Source organism: Pseudophryne corroboree, chromosome 6, assembly GCF_028390025.1.
Source record: "Pseudophryne corroboree isolate aPseCor3 chromosome 6, aPseCor3.hap2, whole genome shotgun sequence".
Classification (NCBI taxonomy): Eukaryota; Metazoa; Chordata; class Amphibia; order Anura; family Myobatrachidae; genus Pseudophryne; species Pseudophryne corroboree.
Window position 1 is genome coordinate 265853601 of NC_086449.1, and position 20941 is coordinate 265874541.

Below are 20941 nucleotides of genomic sequence, written 5' to 3' on the forward strand. Positions count from 1 at the left end.
AGTCCAGTATACACAGGGATTCAGTATGAGATGGATGGGATGCCGGCAGTGATAAGACCGATAGCGGCATCGCAACCATCAAAATGCAGACAGCCCCCCATAAAGTACCCTAACATTCCCTTGTGGGTGCCTAATCCTCCCCGGTGGTGACTAACCCTAACCTTCCCTTCCCCGCTACCTAAAACCTAACCCTCCCTGCTCGGTGCCTAACCCTAACCTCCCCTTGTAAGTGCCTAACCCCCTCCCCAGTACCTAACCATCCTATTCCCGTCCCTGCACCCTAACCCCCCTTCTAATGTCTAAATCTATCCTCCCGCCCCCCACGGCAGGACGCCAGCTAACAGATTGATAGGGATTCCAGACGTAGGTATTTTAACGCCGGGATCCCGAGCTCTATCGGGATTGTGATGCCGGCATTATGCCACCATTCAGGATTCCAGTGTCGGCATGCCAACCGTGGGATCCCGTCTGGCGGCATTTTAACTACATCCCATACACAGACCCCCATATTACCCCCTCAATACACACAGCACCACTATATTACAGTACAATAGTCACAGACTCCCTCCCCTATATTACCATTAGTGCGCACAGCACCCCCATATTACAATACAGTATACATATCCCTTCAGTACACATAGCACCACCATATTATAGTCCAGTATACACAACTTATATTACCCTCCAGTACACACAGCAACCCCATATTACAGTCTAGTATACACAGTCCACCAATATTACTCCCAGTACACATAGCACCCACATATTAACAGCCCAGTATACACAGCCCTACTCCCTAATATTACCCCTCAGTATGCACAGCACCCCCTTGGTACCTGGCTTTTTTGCTGCTTATTGTAAAGAGCAGCTGCAGGGAGCCAGGACAGTGTGGTGAGAGGAAACCCTGTGTGACACATACAGTTTAGGAACAGGAAGAGGAGGGCTGAGCTTAGGGATGGCCATCGGTGGGTTATCCATCGATGGTTACCATTGATTGTACCATCGGTGGATAACGTCGATGGTGGGCAACCATGTGTAAGGGAACCATCGATGGTTTTGCCCATCGATGGTCCCATTACTTTATTATTGAGGTAGACGTGGGCCAATCAGAGCTTAGGGGCATGGCTTCATGGGTGTGTGGGGGCGGAGCTATGCTCTGTGTCCCTGACACCCTAGAGGAAAAAAAATAAAAAATTTGATAGCTCTTTACAATCGATGGCGGGAAACCATCTGGTTCTCCCCCATCGATGGTAAAAGTAGTTACCATCGATCATAGACCATTGATGATTTTGAATCATCGATGATTGATGGCCATCCCTAGCTGAGCTTATACAAGAAGCCCACTCTGAGCCTGTGGTAGGCTGGCTTGGCCCTGGGTAGGGGCCAGCCACTATGAGTATGAATGTCCCATGGCTGCTGTGCTGGGTCATTTGCTTTAGTTTACCAACAAAAGAGCTGTCAGCAGACCAGCTGCACTGTTGGTTATTCTGTCCCTGCAGTGAGCTTCTGCACATGCAAAGCTGTGCTCCAATTGCGGCAGCTGTTAATAGGCCCGCAGGGTGGAAATAAAGGAGAGAGATAGGGAAGGAGAGGGTGGCAGCCCAGCCCAATCCACCCCTGCTAGCGGTGTGTGTGTGTGTGTGTGTGTGTGTGTGTGTGTGGGGGGGGGGGGATCTTTAAGAATGACAGCTAAATTCAAATATATTAGAGGTCAAGCAGGGGTTGATTGGACCATGATGTCCAAGGGTACCACACTCTATGGAGGTAGCAGAGGAGTTCCTCAGGATGTTTATAATATAGCTTATTTAATACAGTATGTACCATATCCTGTTGTGGAGAGATGTGACAGTAGTGAGCTGCTGGATTAAGGGTCACATGGGGGATGAAAATGATCAATATTATATTGCGAGAAGCAGAGGGGGTGTCAGCCCACACAATCAGCCCTAAATTTTCATACAATACGAATGCTTATGGTTTATGAATGTGGGGCCAGCTGGGCATGTGATTATTAAGATGCTGTCATGATTGTGGGCCTTTTTTCTGTGAAGGCCTGGAGCTGTAGTCCCATCTGACCCATTGCTAATCTGGCCCTGCCAAGAAGCATCTTCTAAAAGCACTCATAATGTGGAGGAATAGTTTATATGTGTGCTTGGGACAGTCTGAGTTAAATAGGGGAAGGAGGTTATACTTGAGAACCTGGGAGGCCAGGGTAACAGCCTCCTTCCAAAATGTTTGGTGTTTAGGACAACTCCACCACACATGCAAAAAGACACCTGCTGGCCGCAATTCCTCCAACAGGCATCTGAAACATCAGGGTAGATACCGTGCACACTAGTAGGAACATATGGGGTGATTCTACGTCACTTACTCAGACATGCGGGGGGGGGACCCAGCACAGGGCAAAACTTTAGCCAAAATCGCACCATGTGTATAGACAATCGCAATGCTTCTGGGCTCCAGGGGAGTTCAAGGGAAATCGCATAGTCAAAATCGGCCTTAGTCAATAGCTCACCGTGTGTATGCACCTTTAGAACCATAAATCCTAATTGAACTAGCCCAGAAATAAGGAATTTGTCACAAACAAGTTTGAAGACTTTGTGACATATTTGAATTTTGACCACTTTAAATAATTTGAGCATTTCTATTTATGACTTCCAATAATAACTGCCAAAGGCCTGGTTCTGAATACTGGGGGTCATTCCGAGTTGATCGCTAGCAGCATTTGTTCGCAGCGAAGCGATCAGGCTAAAAAACTGCATTTCTGAGCATGCGTTTGCGCCGCAATGCGCACACGCGTCGTACGAGCACAACGAACGATGTAGTTTTGCACAGCGTCTAGCGAAGCATTTCAGTCACACTGGTGGCCGCAGAGTGATTGACATGAAGTGGGCGTTTCTGGGTGGCAACTGACCGTTTTCAGGGAGTGTTCGGAAAAACGCAGGCGTGCCAGAAAAAATGCAGGCGTGGCTGGGCGGGTTTGTGACGTCAAAACAGGAACTGAACAGTCTGATGTGATCGCAAGCGCTGAGTAGGTTTTGAGCTACTATGAAACTGCACAAAAAAACTTTGTAGCTGCTCTGCGATACATTCGTTCGCACTTCTGCTAAGCTAAAATACACTCCCAGTGGGCGGCGGCATAGCGTTTGCACAGCTGCTACAAACTGCTAGCGAGCGATCAACTCGGAATGACCACCACTGTCCGTTGCTTCATGCCTAGATTGTCTAGTTCCCTTTCACCTAGTTTTATTATTGTGTAATTGAAGACTTGTACCCAGGTGTTCACTTTTGTCCTGATTTCTAAACACAGAATTAGCTCAAAGTTCAAAACATTGGTAGAAAAAACAATTTAAACGTACTCTATGATTGCTGACTGTCAATAAACAATTGCTGTTAAGAGTGAGTAACATTTTATTGCCATGAATACATAGGACTGGAAATAGCTGTAGTTGTCCAGGTGCATTAAATTTTTAATTATTATTATTATTATTATTATTATTATTATTATTATTATCATATTTCATTTATAAGGCACCACAAAGGTTCTGTAGCACTATACAAAAGGGATAAAACTGACAAAAGGAAACATGAGTACAGACTACCGCAGACAATTATAATTACAGTGTGCAGTTAGCACAGTTATGTAGAGAAGACAAAGGGGGATATTCAATTAGCAGTGATAATGGACTTTTCACGCGAAAAAACTGACTTTTCCCGCGAAACGCAATTACAGCCTATTCAATTTTCCGGGAAAATTTATCGGTGATAATTGTTTCACTAATTTCACTTTACCTACTCTGAAGCAGGTGAAAAGTTGGGAAAAGTCACTATTTTAAGGTAAAAATGTTTGGATATGGGGGGTCATTCCGAGTTGTTCGCTCGGTAAAAATCTTCGCATCGCAGCGATTTTCCGCTTAATGCGCATGCGCAATGTCCGCACTGCGACTGCGCCAAGTAAATTTGCTATGCACTTAGGAATTTTACTCACGGCATTTTCATCGTTCTGGCGATCGTAATGTGATTGACAGGAAATGGGTGTTACTGGGCGGAAACAGGCCGTTTTATGGGCGTGTGGGGAAAAACGCTACCGTTTCCGGAAAAAACGCAGGAGTGGCCGGAGAAACGGGGGAGTGTCTGGGCGAACGCTGGGTGTGTTTGTGACGTCAAACCAGGAACGACAAGCAGTGAAATGATCGCAGATGCCGAGTAAGTCTGGAGCTACTCAGAAACTGCTACGAGCTGTGTAATCGCAATATTGCGAATACTTTGTTCGCAATTTTAAGATGCTAAGATTCACTCCCAGTAGGCGGCGGCTTAGCATGAGCAAATCTGCTAAAATCCACTTGCGAGCGAACAACTCGGAATGACCCCCATGGTACAGAACTCCTAGGACACCCCCCTTAATGACTAATTAGGCACGTTGAAGTTTTTAATTATTTTTAATTGGCCAATAATGACATGTCATTTTTGGGGTGAACAAGTACAAAGTGATGGAAATTGGGGTTCAAGGTATGGGACAGGTATATTGGGGTGCTTTATGAGCGGGACAGGTGTTTTTAGGCTTGCAGATGGGAGTAATCGGTCTGTTTCCACTTTTTTTTAAAGTACCCTAAAATGACCCAAATATATACTTATACCCATTTTCATGTACCCCAAATTTAATGAGAGCATTTATTTTGCTAAAAAAAACTTGCTTTCTATCATTTTTTTACATTTTAAAAAAAAAATGCATATAACAGCCATTTCACACAATTTAAGTCCCCAAAAACTCTCTAATGTGATCTCTAACACACTTCTCTTCTGTTTTCCTGTTAGTTTAGCATTTTTGGGGGTACAGGCTGATTTCCCCATTTTCACCTGCACTTTTCACTGCAAGAATTTTCACGTGAAACCCGTTTGGAATTAAATAGGTCGAAAAATGGAGTGTTTTCGCGGCAATTTTCGCCCGATTGCCGCAAAAAATTTCCAGGTGAAAAATTGCAGCGAATTTGCGGATAATTGAATACCCTAGAAAACGTTTTAAGGGCATGCTTGAAAGCTGTGAGGGGGTGGTCTTCGGGTTGCCGAATGTCGCGATCCCGGCGCACAGTATACCGGCGACGGAATCCCCACACCCGGCATACCGACAGATATTCTCCCTCATGGGGGTCCACGACCCCCCTGGCGGGAGAACACATATGCGCGCCACCGTGCCCGCAGCGAGCCCGCAGGGGGCTTATTTGCGCTCGTCACACTGTCGGTATGCCGGCGGTTGGTATGCCGGCAGTCGGGCTCCCGGCGCCGGTATGCTGGTCGACAGGAGCCCAGCCGCCGGCATACCATACTACACCCCTGTGAGGCTGGGTGAAAGTTAAGTGGAACGAGGGATTCCAGTGGTCAGGGGCAGCCTGGGAGAAATCCTAAAAGTGATGTGATGCAGTACTCATTAGCAGAACGAAAAGGGCAAGAGGGAGTTTGTTATGAGGTTGAAGATGGAATACCTGTGAGGTTGAGAGCTTTGTAGGTTAAAGAGATGAATTTAAAATGTAAGAGAGATAGAAGGCCAGTGGATTGATTGGTAGAGACTAGAGAGGATGTCATTGGACTTGGAGAACGGAGGAGATACGGTCGTTAGGTCAACACAGCTTAGGTCGACAGTCATTAGGTCGACCACAACCTTGCCCGAAGCATGGTTGCCATGCGAGGGGACACGGTGCACTAATTGGGGTTCCCCGTGACTTTACGAAGAAAACTACACCAAAAAAAGTCCAAAAACTCATGTCGACCTTTTCACCTGTCGACCTAGTACATGCCGACCTAATGCCTATGTCGACCTAGTGCATGTCAACCTAATGCCCATGTCAGCCTTCAGTGGTCGACCTAATGACTGTTGACCTAAGTTGTGTCGACCCAACGACCCATACCTGAACGGAGGATAGTAAGTGTCACAAAACATCCCAGTTTACACCACTGCTGGGTTACTCACCTGCCATTCCATTCCTGATTCCTGCTCCTCAGCAAGCATGTCATATCTGTCAGTATCCTGCTTTGCTGAGTTTCTTGTCTGAGAAGTCTGCATAGCATACAAACTGCAACACATTCAGTTTGAGCATGGAACTGAGACACATTGCTGAATCTCCCTCCGGGATGATTATGCACCTGAGAGTTTGTGTGTGTGTGTGTGTGTGTGTGTGTGTGTGTGTGTGTGTGTGTGTGTGTGTGTGTGTGTGTGTGTGTGTGTGCAGATTCCTGATTGCAGCAGTGCTATCTGTCCCTTAGAGCCTACTGTTGCCCAAAGTGCACCCTAGTTTCCCTATGTGTATCACATAAGTTTTCCCTCCATCTCCAATTGCTGGTTGCCGCCATGTTGGTCTAGTCAGGTGATTGCCTAAACTCAAATGGGAGACCAGTCTGCAGTCACATGACGCCCATAGCCTAACCTTGATCAGCCAGGGGCATAAAAGGACTTTCTTGAGAGACAGAAGGAGCCAGTCCAATGTTGTCCACAGCCTAGCTGTGTGCTAATTCAGATTCTTGTCTTTCCTAGTGACTCCCACATGCAAATTACCATCCTGTTGCACTCCTGGCTCTCTATCGGTTCTAGTCCGATATCCTGCACCGTCGGTTCCAGTCTGACCACCTGCACCATCAGTTCCAGACCGATATCCTGCACCGTCGGTTCCAGTCTGACCACCTGCACCGTCGGTTCCAGTCTGACCACCTGCACCGTCGGTTCCAGTCTGACCACCTGCACCGTCGGTTCCAGTCTGACATCCTGCACCGTCGGTTCCAGTCTGACATCCTGCACCGTCGGTTCCAGTCTGACATCCTGCACCGTCGGTTCCAGTCTGACGTCCTGCACTGTCGGTTCCAGTCTGACGTCCTGCACCATCGGTTCCAGTCTGACATCCTGCACCGTCGGTTCCAGTCTGACGACCTGCACCGTTGGTTCCAGTCTGACATCCTGCACCGTCGGTTCCAGTCTGACATCCTGCACCGTCGATTCCAGTCTGACATCCTGCACCGTCGGTTCCAGTCCGACATCTTGCACCACTAATTCCTTCTAGTCCGATATTTTGTACCATCGGTTCCATTATGTTCTGATTTCATCCCGTTATCCAGCATCCGGTACAATCCTGATGCCTGCTATCTCTTTTCACCTGTGGTATTCTTGCACCGGTGCACTAAAACCTGGTCAAGGGGCCACGACCTGCGCATCGGGTGCAGCTAAGCCCAAACTTCCTTGTGGGGGGGCTCATTAAAATCCGTGCCTCTGTACCAGCTCTCAGTTAATTCCCACATACCAACCAGCATCCTCATCTATTCTGCATTCATTCCGGAGACTACAGTATTCTGGTTACTGCAGCATTTCAGAGACTTCAGCTATCAGATTCTATCTGCCTGTACCTGTATGCTCAGTATCTATCCACTGGTTCAGGCTGTTCCACCAGTGCCTTCAGTCTCCAGCAGCCACATCTTGCTCACCAGTTTAAAACACACAAGGGCACCCAAACACCATCTATCCTTGTTCTATACCTATGAGCAAGAGTTACAGTAGACTTCCAAGATTTCAGCCATTCGCCCTAGATACCCATCCAGCCAAGTGCTTCAGTCCTGTTGCACAGACATATCCAATCATGACAGATGTGAAGAGAGAGAGAGAGGGGATGGTAGTAGAGGAAGCCTTGGCTATCCAGAATGAAATGGATGATGGACAGCAGGTGACACAGGAGAGAACAGATGGAGAGAGGTAGGGAGGTAGGGGGAAGAGGTGTAAATTTGGGTATCATTGACATAGAGGTGGTAGTGAGATCCAAAGGCACTGATAAGCTCACCAAGGGAAGATTTGACTAGAAAATGGAGCCAAGGCAACCCCTTGGTGAACCCTGATATGAAAGGGTAGTGGAGGGGAGGTGGCTGTAGACATGAAGAAGGAATAGTTGGACAAATAGGTGGTGAGCCAGCCTATATGGAGGAGAAGGGGGAGGCCAGTGGTGTGAAATGCCACTGTGAGGTATAGGAATAGAGAGCTGTCCTTTGGATTTGACCATCAGGGGATCATTAGTGAGCTTGAGGTGAGAGCAGTTTTGGCATAATGAAGAGACTGAAAGCTAGAATGAAGTGGGTCTTGGAGGTAGTTGGTGCAAGGGAAATAGATAAGGTGGTTGTACACCATCTGCTCAAAGAGTTTGGAGGTAAAGGAATGAAGAGAGATGGGGTGCTGAGTTAAGAGAGGGTTTCTTAAAAATCAAGGCCCGGGTATGCTTGAAGGATGAAGGGAAGGTACCAGAGGAGAGTTGACAAGGTGTGCATTGTGGGAGCATTCTATAGGGGAGAGGAGTGAATTGAGGTCACATGCTATGGGAATGAGGGTCTTAGGAATAGGTTGTTCAACCTTAACCAACTTGTCAGAACAACTATTATTGCCCGTTTCCTGGTGTTTGGGAGCACGGTGGATCAGTATTACACTTACACTAGGAGCAGCAGTGACTACCAGGTGGCAGCGCTTGTGACTTTTTGACAGCCATTTAGTCACTCTTCGACTACACGCCCACAGCACACTTTTAGTGTACTTTGGTCACTTCTGCATACCCACTGCCCATGTTTGCACACCTATTGCAGCCCTGATACTTTCCCCCTAGTTATATGTAGTTGCAGATCGTGTGTATTTATGAGAAATGTCCCCGTCCCCCAAGCAAGTGCAAACGATGCCCTGCAACAGCTGGCCACCAGGATAAAAGATACAGAACTCAAATATCCGGACTCACTGCTTATAGCACTTGGAGACTTCAACAACGCCAACCTGAGCCAGGAGCTACCTAAGTACAAGCAGCAAGTCATGTGCCATACCAGGGAGTTGCAAACCCTGGACCACTGCTATACCTCCATCAAGACAGCTTACCGGTCCATCCCCCGCACAGCCCTAGGCCTCTCCGACCACTGCATAGTCCACCTGCTCCCCACATACATCCAGAAGCTGAGGACGGAAAAACCTGTGATCAGGACCGTCAAGAACAAGCAAAGCTGAAGCTTCAGGCCTGTTTTGACTGCACAGATTTGAGGGTTTTTTAAACTTCTGCTACCGACCTGCACGACCTGGCTGATGTAGTGACATCCTACATCAGCTTCTGCGAGGACACGTGTGCCAACAAAAACAGTCTGCACCTTCAATAACAACAAGCCTTGGTTCAACTCCCAGCTCAGGAAGCTTCGTCGGGGGCCAAGGAGGAGGCATACAGCAACGGGGACAGGGACCTCAGCTTAGTGGCGCACCTCCAACCTGATACAATTTTGGGCCTTTTTATAAAAGAAAGGCCAAGTTATTCTTTTCACTGGTTGGTTTTTCTACAATTTATTGATGAATTGTTGATTACTTGTGCAGTGTCCTCTGGACTTTGTTGTCTCTCCCTAGAGAATAACCCTGTACAAACAGGCCAGGAACTTCCTGACACGCAAAATCAGGCTCGTTATAATACCATTCTCCAACAAGCCGACTAACAACCTTTCGGCCAACGACCCTGCATCAGTTTGGAGAGGTATGCAAGCCATAACCAATTACAGGAAAACCCGAAAACCCACTGTCATGCACCAGGACGAGCTGAACGACTTTTACTGCAGATGTAAGAAGGAGGCCCCCTGTCCTACCCATATCCCGGGCGAAGCTGACCACCCACTCCCCTATCCTGGTCCCCACTCCCAGGCACTGCGGGTGGATCAGAAAGAGGTAGAAGGAATGTTCAGAAGGGTCAAACCTAGGAAAGCCACAGGCCCGGAAAGAGTATCGCCATCTGCCCTAAAGAACTGTGCTGTTCAGCTCGCCCCCATCTTCTCCAGGGTCTTCAACACCTCACTGGAGACGTGCAAGGTTCCCTACTGATTTAAATGTTCAACAATCGTCCTGGTTCCAAAGCGTGCAGCTGCAAAAGACCTAAACGACTACAGGCTGATCGCACTAACATTTGTGGCAATAAAAGTGTTTGAATGGCTGGTGCTGAACCACCTGAGAGAAGCGACTAACACCCACCTAGACCCCTTGCAGTTCGCATACCGAGCGAACAGGAGTGTCGAGGACGCAGTTAACTTGGGGCTGCACTACATCCTACAGCACCTAGACCGACTGGGCTCTTATGCGAGGGTCCTATTTGTCGACTTCAGTTCAGCATTCAACACAATCGTCCCCAGTATCCTGCAAGCCAAACTCCTCTCCTTAGGGGTCTCAGAATCAACATGCTTCTGGATCGTCGACTTCCTGACAGCAAGGAAGCAGGTGGTGAAAGACGGGTCATTCACGTTTAGTGGGTGCACGATCAGCACGGGGGCCCCTCAAGGATGTGTCCTCTCCTCCCTGCTCTTCTCTCTATATACCAACGACTGCACCTCAGCTGAGCAATCAGTAAAAATTATAAAATTTGCAGATGACACCACCGTCATCGGCTTAATCAAGGACGAAGATGAATCTGCATACAGATGCGAAGTGCAAAGGCTAATGAAGTGGTGCGGCAGGAACAACCTTGACCTAAATCCCCTCAAAACAGTTCAGATGGTGGTGGAATTCAGAAGGAAACCCAGTGCCATGCAACCACTCGTAATAGCCGACAGCGTGGTTTCGTGGGTCGACTCCTTCAAATTCCTAGAGTCAAAAATTTCCCGAGACCTCAAATGGGGACCCAACGTAAGCACTGTCGTAAAGGCCCAGCAGTGGATGTTCTTTCTGAGGCAACTCAGGAAATTCAACATCCCGCAGAAGCTGCTGCTCATCTTCTACACAGCGATCGTAGAATCGGTCCTATGTTCCTCGATCAGTCTGGTATCAAGCTGCCAATGAGAGTGACAGACGGAGGCTGCAAAGGGTGGTGAGGACAGCTGAGAAGATCGTTGGGGCTGACCTCCTTCCTGTCCAGGAATTATACCAGTCAAGTGTCAGGAAGCGAGCGGAAAAAATCGTGGCAGATATGCAGTACCCCGGTCACAAACTGTTTGAACCGCTTCCATCAGGCAGATGCTACAGGTCCATTCCCGGAAGTCGACCAGATCCATTAAAAGCGTCTTCCCGCTAGCTGTTCACCAGCTGAACAATATATTAAAAGTCTAACATGTATAATATGTCGAGTCTATCGTACAGTTGCAATGTGCAGCATGAACGCATACGTGTAATGTTTGCAATGTATGCTACGTTTTCCCCCCTTCTTATGCTACGTATTCCCCCTTCATGTTGCTGCTTGGTGATGCATTGTACCGCAAAAAATTCCTAGTGTACGAGAATACACCTGGCCAATAAAGCTGATTCTGATTCTGAAAGGAGGTGGGTTGGAAAAATGTGCGCACTAAAAAATGCAACTTTGGTCAAAAAAAATCTGCAAGTTGAATGTAAGTCTCAAAGTCTCTTTTTTTGGTTCAACTGTGTATCAGAGGTATAGTTAATACAAAACAATGACTACCCAGAAAATAATAAATGCATTTAATGAATGACTATCAAATAAATAATCCAAAGTGTGAACTGCCATAACCACTTGACTGATACCTATCAGATGAGACCCTGTCAGAGAAACCTGCCGGGGGCTGAAGGAAGCTAATCATCTGGCAGCTACTGGGCTCAGCCCACCTGGCTGGTCCCTCAGTTGCTGCAACAATCTCTCCTCAACCCCTCCTGTCGGCCAGGCTACAGAAAGGGGGTTATCCAAAATGGATTGCCAGCCCATGGGTGCAGGAAGACAGTCTTTCTGCAGCCCGAGCTCAGGGCAGCTGCGGGTGTTTGTCCCAGACTGTGATCTGGCCACCCATACTGTGATCAGTGATGCTTATAGGATCGCCCACAGTCTACTCCGAGCCCCCTGCTGTGCCTCCACCCGCTCCCAAACAGCATTGCAGCAGCAGAGATGGGCGATTCTTAGGAATGTTCAACCCTGCTGCTGACTACTGTTCATTCAAGAAGTAGCTTTATACAGTTTTTGATGAGAAAAAAAACATGTTAGATAAGTGCATGATTTGCACGCATGTATACTTAAACACCAGTGCTAACCGGCTTCCACAGTATCCGCACTTCCAGGTCTCCTGATCGCACTCTTGCAGGATTACACCATCCACCCGATTCATCGTTCTAGCATCGGGGAACTACATGTGCCTCACCAGCTTAGCCGTCTCTGACCAGTTTGTCCTAATCTTCATTAGGGTGTAAGTGGAATACGAGTTGGGAAGTACTTCCGATTTTCTTTATGCTTTCCAGATTTATACTGCAGGAGAAAAACTGAGACAAAGGGACCAGCACTAATCAGGGATTTCTCTTACGTCCTAGAGGATGCTGGGGACTCCGTAAGGACCATGGGGTATAGACGGTCTCCGCAGGAGACATGGGCACTATAAAGAACTTTAGAATGGGTGTGCACTGGCTCCTCCCTCTATGCCCCTCCTCCAGACCTCAGTTAGATCCTGTGCCCAGAGGAGACTGGGTGCATTACAGGGGAGCTCTCCTGAGTTTCTCTGAAAAAAAAAAATAATTTTGTTAGGTTTTTTATTTTCAGGGAGCACTGCTGGCAACAGGCTCCCTGCATCGTGGGACTGAGGAGAGAGAAGCAGACCTACTTAAGTGATAGTTTCTGCTTCTTAGGCTACTGGACACCATTAGCTCCAGAGGGTCGGAACGCAGATCTCACCCTAGCCGTTCGTCTCGGAGCCGCGCCGCCGTCCTCCTCGCAGAGCCGGAAGATAGAAGCCGGGTGAGTATTAGAAGAAAGAAGACTTCAAAGGCGGCAGAAGACTTCAGTTCTTCTCTGAGCCATTGCTCCCACACACAACACACACTGCAGGCACGGATGGGTGCAGGGAGCAGGGGGGGCGCCCTGGGCAGCAATAATAAACCTCTAGGACTGGCTACTATATTATATAGGCTGCGGAGGCAGTAGATATACAATCCCCCGCCAGTGTTTGTAGATTTGAGCCGGACCGAAGCCCACGCTGAGGGGGCGGAGCTTGGTACCACAGCACTAACCAGCGCCATTTTCTCCACAGTACACTGCAGAGACGCTGGCTCCCCGGACTCTCCCCTGCTGAACACAGTGACAGAGGGCAAAAAGAGGGGGAGGGGGGGGCACTTATAATTGGTGCAGTGAGTGTATATTGTCATATATATATATAAAAGCGCTGTTTATCTGGGAATTGTTTCCAGTGTCAGTTGGCGCTGGGTGTGTGCTGGCATACTCTCTCTCTGTCTCTCCAAAGGGCCTTATTGGGGAACTGTCTCCAGATAGAAATTTCCCTGAGTGTGTGGGGGTGTCGGTACGTGTGTGTCGGCATGTCTGAAGTAGAAGGCTCTTCTAGGGAGGAGGTGGAGTAGATGATTGTGGTGTCTCCGTCGGCAACGCCGACACCTGACTGGTTGGATATGTGGAATGTTTTAAATGCAAATGTGGCTTTATTACATAAGAGGTTGGACAAAGCAGAGTCCAGAGATAAAGCAGGGAGTCAATCCATGGCTTTAACTGTCACAGGGCCCTTCTGGGTCTCAGAAACGCCCACTGTCCCAAGTAGCAGACACTGATACCGACACGGAGTCTGATTCCAGTGTCGACTACGATGATGCGAGGTTACACCCAAGGGTGGCCAAAAGTATTCATTTTTTTAGCAAATACTGCGTGATCTAAATATAGCAGAACTGCAATATCTTGTACTGGACAATTAGGGATGTAGTTATGTGACCGACAGGAGACCGACGGCCACGATAACTCCCCCGGCATTCCTAACGACAGTCGACATGCCGACTAGAAGGGATTATTCCCACTATTCTGCACCCATAGAGTGGGAATAGAACCTGTGCGATCTATATATATACTGTGTATATATATATTAGAGATGAGCGGGTTCGGTTCCTCGGAATTCGAACCCGCCCGAACTTCATGTTTTTTTACACGGGTCCGAGCGACTCGGATCTTCCCGCCTTGCTCGGTTAACCCGAGCGCGCCCGAACGTCATCATCACGCTGTCGGATTCTCGCGAGGCTCGGATTCTATCGCGAGACTCGGATTCTATATAAGGAGCCGCGCGTCGCGGCCATTTTCACACGTGCATTGAGATTGATAGGGAGAGGACGTGGCTGGCGTCCTCTCCATTTAGATTATAAGAGAGAGAGATTTACTGGAGTTTAGGACTAGGAGGAGTACTGTAGAAGTGTAGAGAGTGCAGAGAGTTTACTAGTGAGTGACCACCAGACAGTGCAGTTTATTTAATATATCCGTTCTCTGCCTAAAAAAAGCGATACACACAGTGACTCAGTCACATACCATATCTGTGTGCACTGCTCAGGCTCAGCCCAGTGTGCTGCATCATCTATATATATTATATATCTGTCTGACTGCTCAGCTCACACAGCTTATAATTGTGGGGGAGACTGGGGAGCACTGCAGTGCCAGTTATAGGTTATAGCAGGAGCCAGGAGTACATAATATTATATAGTGAGTGACCACCAGACAGTGCAGTTTATTTAATATATCCGTTCTCTGCCTGAAAAAAGCGATACACACAGTGACTCAGTCACATACCATATCTGTGTGCACTGCTCAGGCTCAGCCCAGTGTGCTGCATCATCTATATATATTATATATCTGTCTGACTGCTCAGCTCACACAGCTTATAATTGTGGGGGAGACTGGGGAGCACTGCAGTGCCAGTTATAGGTTATAGCAGGAGCCAGGAGTACATAATATTATATAGTGAGTGACCACCAGACAGTGCAGTTTATTTAATATATCCGTTCTCTGCCTGAAAAAAGCGATACACACAGTGACTCAGTCACATACCATATCTGTGTGCACTGCTCAGGCTCAGCCCAGTGTGCTGCATCATCTATATATATTATATATCTGTCTGACTGCTCAGCTCACACAGCTTATAATTGTGGGGGAGACTGGGGAGCACTGCAGTGCCAGTTATAGGTTATAGCAGGAGCCAGGAGTACATAATATTATATTAAAATTAAACAGTGCACACTTTTGCTGCAGGAGTGCCACTGCCAGTGTGACTGACCACACTGACCACCAGTATAGTTAGTAGTATACTTATATTGTGATTGCCTGAAAAAGTTAAACACTCGTCGTGTGACTTCACTTGTGTGTTGTTGTTTTTTTTATTCTATAAAAATAAAACTCATTCTGCTGACAGACAGTGTCCAGCAGGTCCGTCATTATATAATATATAATATATACCTGTCCGGCTGCAGTAGTGATATATATATATTTTTTATATCATTTATCATCCAGTCGCAGCAGACACAGTACGGTAGTTCACGGCTGTGGCTACCTCTGTGTCTGCACTCGGCAGGCAGTCCGTCCATAATTGTATACCACCTAACCGTGGTTTTTTTTTCTTCTTTATACATACATACTACTACGACATCTCTTTATCAACCAGTCTATATTAGCAGCAGACACAGTACAGTACGGTAGTTCACGGCTGTGGCTACCTCTGTGTCTGCACTCGGCAGGCAGTCCGTCCATAATTGTATACCACCTAACCGTGGTTTTTTTTTCTTTCTTCTTTATACATACATAGTTACATAGACATCTCTTTATCAACCAGTCTATATTAGCAGCAGACACAGTACAGTACGGTAGTTCACGGCTGTGGCTACCTCTGTGTCTGCACTCGGCAGGCAGTCCATAATTGTATACTAGTATCCATCTCCATTGTTTACCTGAGGTGCCTTTTAGTTGTGCCTATTAAAATATGGAGAACAAAAATGTTGAGGTTCCAAAATTAGGGAAAGATCAAGATCCACTTCCACCTCGTGCTGAAGCTGCTGCCACTAGTCATGGCCGAGACGATGAAATGCCAGCAACGTCGTCTGCCAAGGCTGATGCCCAATGTCATAGTACAGAGCATGTCAAATCCAAAACACCAAATATCAGAAAAAAAAGGACTCCAAAACCTAAAATAAAATTGTCGGAGGAGAAGCGTAAACTTGCCAATATGCCATTTACGACACGGAGTGGCAAGGAACGGCTGAGGCCCTGGCCTATGTTCATGGCTAGTGGTTCAGCTTCACATGAGGATGGAAGCACTCAGCCTCTCGCTAGAAAAATGAAAAGACTCAAGCTGGCAAAAGCAGCACAGCAAAGAACTGTGCATTCTTCGAAATCCCAAATCCACAAGGAGAGTCCAATTGTGTCGGTTGTCTCAACATTGATAGAATGGTGGAGGATTATATGAGTGACCGCATCCAAGTAGGCACGTCACACAGTCCGTACTTATACTGGCAGGAAAAAGAGGCAATTTGGAGGCCCTTGCACAAACTGGCTTTATTCTACCTAAGTTGCCCTCCCACAAGTGTGTACTCCGAAAGAGTGTTTAGTGCCGCCGCTCACCTTGTCAGCAATCGGCGTACGAGGTTACATCCAGAAAATGTGGAGAAGATGATGTTCATTAAAATGAATTATAATCAATTCCTCCGCGGAGACATTGACCAGCAGCAATTGCCTCCACAAAGTACACAGGGAGCTGAGATGGTGGATTCCAGTGGGGACGAATTGATAATCTGTGAGGAGGGGGATGTACACGGTGATATATCGGAGGGTGATGATGAGGTGGACATCTTGCCTCTGTAGAGCCAGTTTGTGCAAGGAGAGATTAATTGCTTCTTTTTTGGGGGGGGTCCAAACCAACCCGTCATATCAGTCACAGTCGTGTGGCAGACCCTGTCACTGAAATGATGGGTTGGTTAAAGTGTGCATGTCCTGTTTTGTTTATACAACATAAGGGTGGGTGGGAGGGCCCAAGGACAATTCCATCTTGCACCTCTTTTTTCTTTTCTTTTTCTTTGCATCATGTGCTGATTGGGGAGGGTTTTTTGGAAGGGACATCCTGCGTGACACTGCAGTGCCACTCCTAAATGGGCCCGGTGTTTGTGTCGGCCACTAGGGTCGCTAATCTTACTCACACAGTCAGCTACCTCATTGCGCCTCTTTTTCTTTGCGTCATGTGCTGTTTGGGGAGGGTTTTTTGGAAGGGACATCCTGCGTGACACTGCAGTGCCACTCCTAGATGGGCCCGGTGTTTGTGTCGGCCACTAGGGTCGCTAATCTTACTCACACAGCTACCTCATTGCGCCTCTTTTTTTCTTTGCGTCATGTGCTGTTTGGGGAGGGTTTTTTGGAAGGGACATCCTGCGTGACACTGCAGTGCCACTCCTAGATGGGCCCGGTGTTTGTGTCGGCCACTAGGGTCGCTTATCTTACTCACACAGCGACCTCGGTGCAAATTTTAGGACTAAAAATAATATTGTGAGGTGTGAGGTATTCAGAATAGACTGAAAATGAGTGTAAATTATGGTTTTTGAGGTTAATAATACTTTGGGATCAAAATGACCCCCAAATTCTATGATTTAAGCTGTTTTTTAGTGTTTTTTGAAAAAAACACCCGAATCCAAAACACACCCGAATCCGACAAAAAAAATTCGGTGAGGTTTTGCCAAAACGCGTTCGAACCCAAAACACGGCCGCGGAACCGAACCCAAAACCAAAACACAAAACCCGAAAAATTTCAGGCGCTCATCTCTAATATATATAGTCTTGAAATTGAGGAGAGAAGGCAGTCACTAGGTCCAGGATCTTACTATATTCTATCTGATCTCCCCCAAACCATTGAAGACAGTTCATTATTGGCTATGGGCACTTTCTGAACTCAAATATATCTCCACCATACTCTACATGGAAGACCTTTGATGTTTGAGTATCATTTAATAGTACCACACATCAAATACCTTTATTAACAGTGGAATACGGTTATCACTAATAATAAACCTTATGGTTACACGGGACCCACCCGAAACAGTATCCATACTACGAACTGTACCCCTGATGAAGTCCTTATAGGACGAAACGCGTTGGGTTTATGATAGTATTTATGAAGTGTCACACATGTACAAACGAATAATGTGCTTATGAACTATTATACTTCTGTATGATTTTAATGTTTTTAATGTTGTATTAAAAAATATTGCTATTCGGTTCATGCTGGTTTCAAATATTTGGAGTTGAAGTCATAGTGCGCCCTCTGAATACTTTTATCCATTATCTTTATATATCTCCCACTAGCAGGGAGATTTTCATATGAGGTGCTGCCAAATCCTATATAGCGCGAGTTTGGGTTATTGTTGTTTAGTTTTATTTATATATATATATATATAGTGATAGAAACATTGGTAAAGTGATAAACGGGAGATTTGTGTGTCCCAGGTTTGTAGCCTGTGTATTTTAAACCCCCAGGAAATGTCTGTTTTGCTAAGCTTGATGAGATGAGACTTGATGACAGTTTGGGCATTTAGTGTGTGTATACGTGTATGTGTGTGTATATGTATATGTATGTGTGTATGTATATATATATATATATATATATATATATATAAATAAATAATATGCACAGAGTATAGGAGGGCACTCGCAAATTTTTAAAAAAAAGTCTTAACAGGTCATTTATTAGAAAGCTAGGAACATTTATAGGGACAAAGAAATATTTCCTCACGGTTTTATTTTCTAATTGCTACCAATGCATTGTTTCAAGGTTGCCCACTTCCTTCATCTACATGCCAGGTTTGCCTGCCAGTATAACATTTGCTTCCAACTACAGATTACATCAGTCATACGTGGGGAATGTTACAAAGAATTTAATAATAAGCAAAGTTCACCGGAAAGTAAGATAAGATTTATAAGAAAAAAATAAAAGGGAAAACAACAAATAAGAGAAGAGGAGAGAAGAAAAGGTAATCAAAAGAAAACATAGATACAGTATTCATACTAAATAAAACATGAACTCAAACACAACCTATGGTAAACATTGAAATTTACAGATGGTGCTTCTGCAGTATGTTTTTTTCAAGTGGCCACCCAATGAGGACAGAGATTGTATAGGTGGCTAATGCTTACCTCGCCTGGTACAAGCCTTGGAAAATGGGAATATCTGCTGAGATATGTCCAAGCATCCATACCTCTTCATCACTGCAGTCAGAAGATGTCTACACCAAAGGTTCACAAATTCGGTCCTCAAGGCACCCTAATGGTCCAGGTTTTAAAGATATTCATAGCTCAGCACAGATGGTTAAGTCACCTGTGGCCAAGCATGGTTATAGTTAAAACTTGGATCGTAAGGGTGCTTTGAGGATCCCCATTTGGGAACCTCTGGACTACACACAAACATTTATAGGTCATCTATAGTTATCATCTCTGCGCTTTTTCCAACATGTCTATTAGTGATTACAAATTTGTCAGCAATAATATGATCAGGCATGGGGTTTGTTTTGGGACCCCGCACAGAAATTGCCCAATATTGCTGCAGGTATTGCAGTGTGTGGCCAGTATTACTGTATTACATTTGCTCAGTTACATTTGTCGGAGATCAGTATGCCAGGTGGCCACCTGCACATGTGCCCGACTTGGGAACAACAGCTGGAGTATCTGGTAATTGACTTTCCCACAAGTGTTGGTCCAATACTGTGTGTTCTTAAATGTATATCCTGGGACTTGTAGTTGCGCACTTCAGTATCTATCGCTGGAGTTTTTAAACCCACTGTCAGAGTTGGAACTCTGATGATAATAATTTCAAGCAGCATGTCCTGACAATGTTTCTGCCTTACCAGTGTTTTCTACTGATTATCTTGTATAAATGCAAATCCACAATATTTATTTTGCTTTAGGTTTCTTTGTATGCTGGATTAGTTCACTATTCACCTTTGGACCTAGCTGCTAAAATATATAATTTTTTTGTATTTGTTTTCAATATCTGATTGGATATAAGAACATTGTTTTGCACCTGCACATTTATATTAGCACCACCGAGGGGAATTATCTTTTGGTGATGTATTTATTATAGCAGATGCCTCCCAGCAGTGGCTAAAGAGTGAAGTGATTGCTTGTTCTGTGTTCGGACCCAGCTAAGATTGTGTGCATGCACGGCCGTCAGATCGCACATGAGCAAGTGGGGTCACGGAGAGAGTAACTTCAGATACCTCTCCGAAAAAAAAAAAGTAAACATTTAGTCCATCTGTTACAATGTGATTGCAAAGATAGCATTTGCTAACATGGTCAATCTCCAAAAAAGCTTGGTAAATTGCTTCAGAGTCATTGGGGTATGTTTACTAAGGTGTGAGTTGTTCAGAAGTAGAGATGTTGCCCATAGCAACCAGTCAAGATTCCACTTCACATTTATCTAGCTGCTTCTTGAAGATTATTGCTACAATTAGATTGGTTGCTATTGGCAACATCTCCACTTATAAAAAAAACCTCACACCTTCAAAATTATACCCCATTGTGAGTAATTTTGCAGTAAAAGTTTCTTTGATAAATTGGACCTTTACTGCAGTAAGTTTTTGGATTGTGCGTTTATGAGAATTTAGTGTCGATTGCAGTTATCATTGAAAGAGTTTCTTCATTTGTTTCTGCTCACAACCTTACTAGGTGCGAACAGAAACAAAGGCGGCTCTACCGTAAGTGCCAACGTGCAGACCACATTGGGTCGGCACTGTGCAATTAGTTGAAGCTGTCCCTTTATTTCCAAAGTATACATTTGTGTACCTTTAGTCAGTTCTGTTTCTAGTGGTCCGGGCACACCTGGCAAAGTGAAGGTCTTGCCCCGCCCAGAAAACAAACAAACATTTTTTTGTTCTTTTTGATCTGTCTGTATACAGATTGGAAAGCACACAAGTTATTTATCCAGACTTAGATCCTAACAAGCAATGTCCTGCAAATATACCCTTGGATGTATTCAGGGTCCAGGGGAATTGGCAAATCAACTGCTCTAGGGTAGTCATGGTTTTTGGGTATATCTTGCATTTTTTTATATGGAGTGCTGCGGTAAGCCTGGATAGATGGCAGACGCAGTGGTGATTATCAAATGTAAGTAGACAGGATCTCCAACATCATTACTACCATTTCGAGGCCGGCTCAGGGTGCTGCGATGTGTTGAGCTTGTGACTGTCTCTTACTGC

The 20941-nt window shown here is 45.9% G+C and overlaps 1 protein-coding gene across 1 annotated transcript in view; it reads left to right on the top strand.

Moving 5' to 3' along the window:
* SLC27A2 (solute carrier family 27 member 2) overlaps positions 1 to 20941 on the top strand; it is a 96431-nt gene that overhangs the window by 45779 nt on the left and 29711 nt on the right. The gene's annotated exons all lie outside the window — the stretch shown is intronic.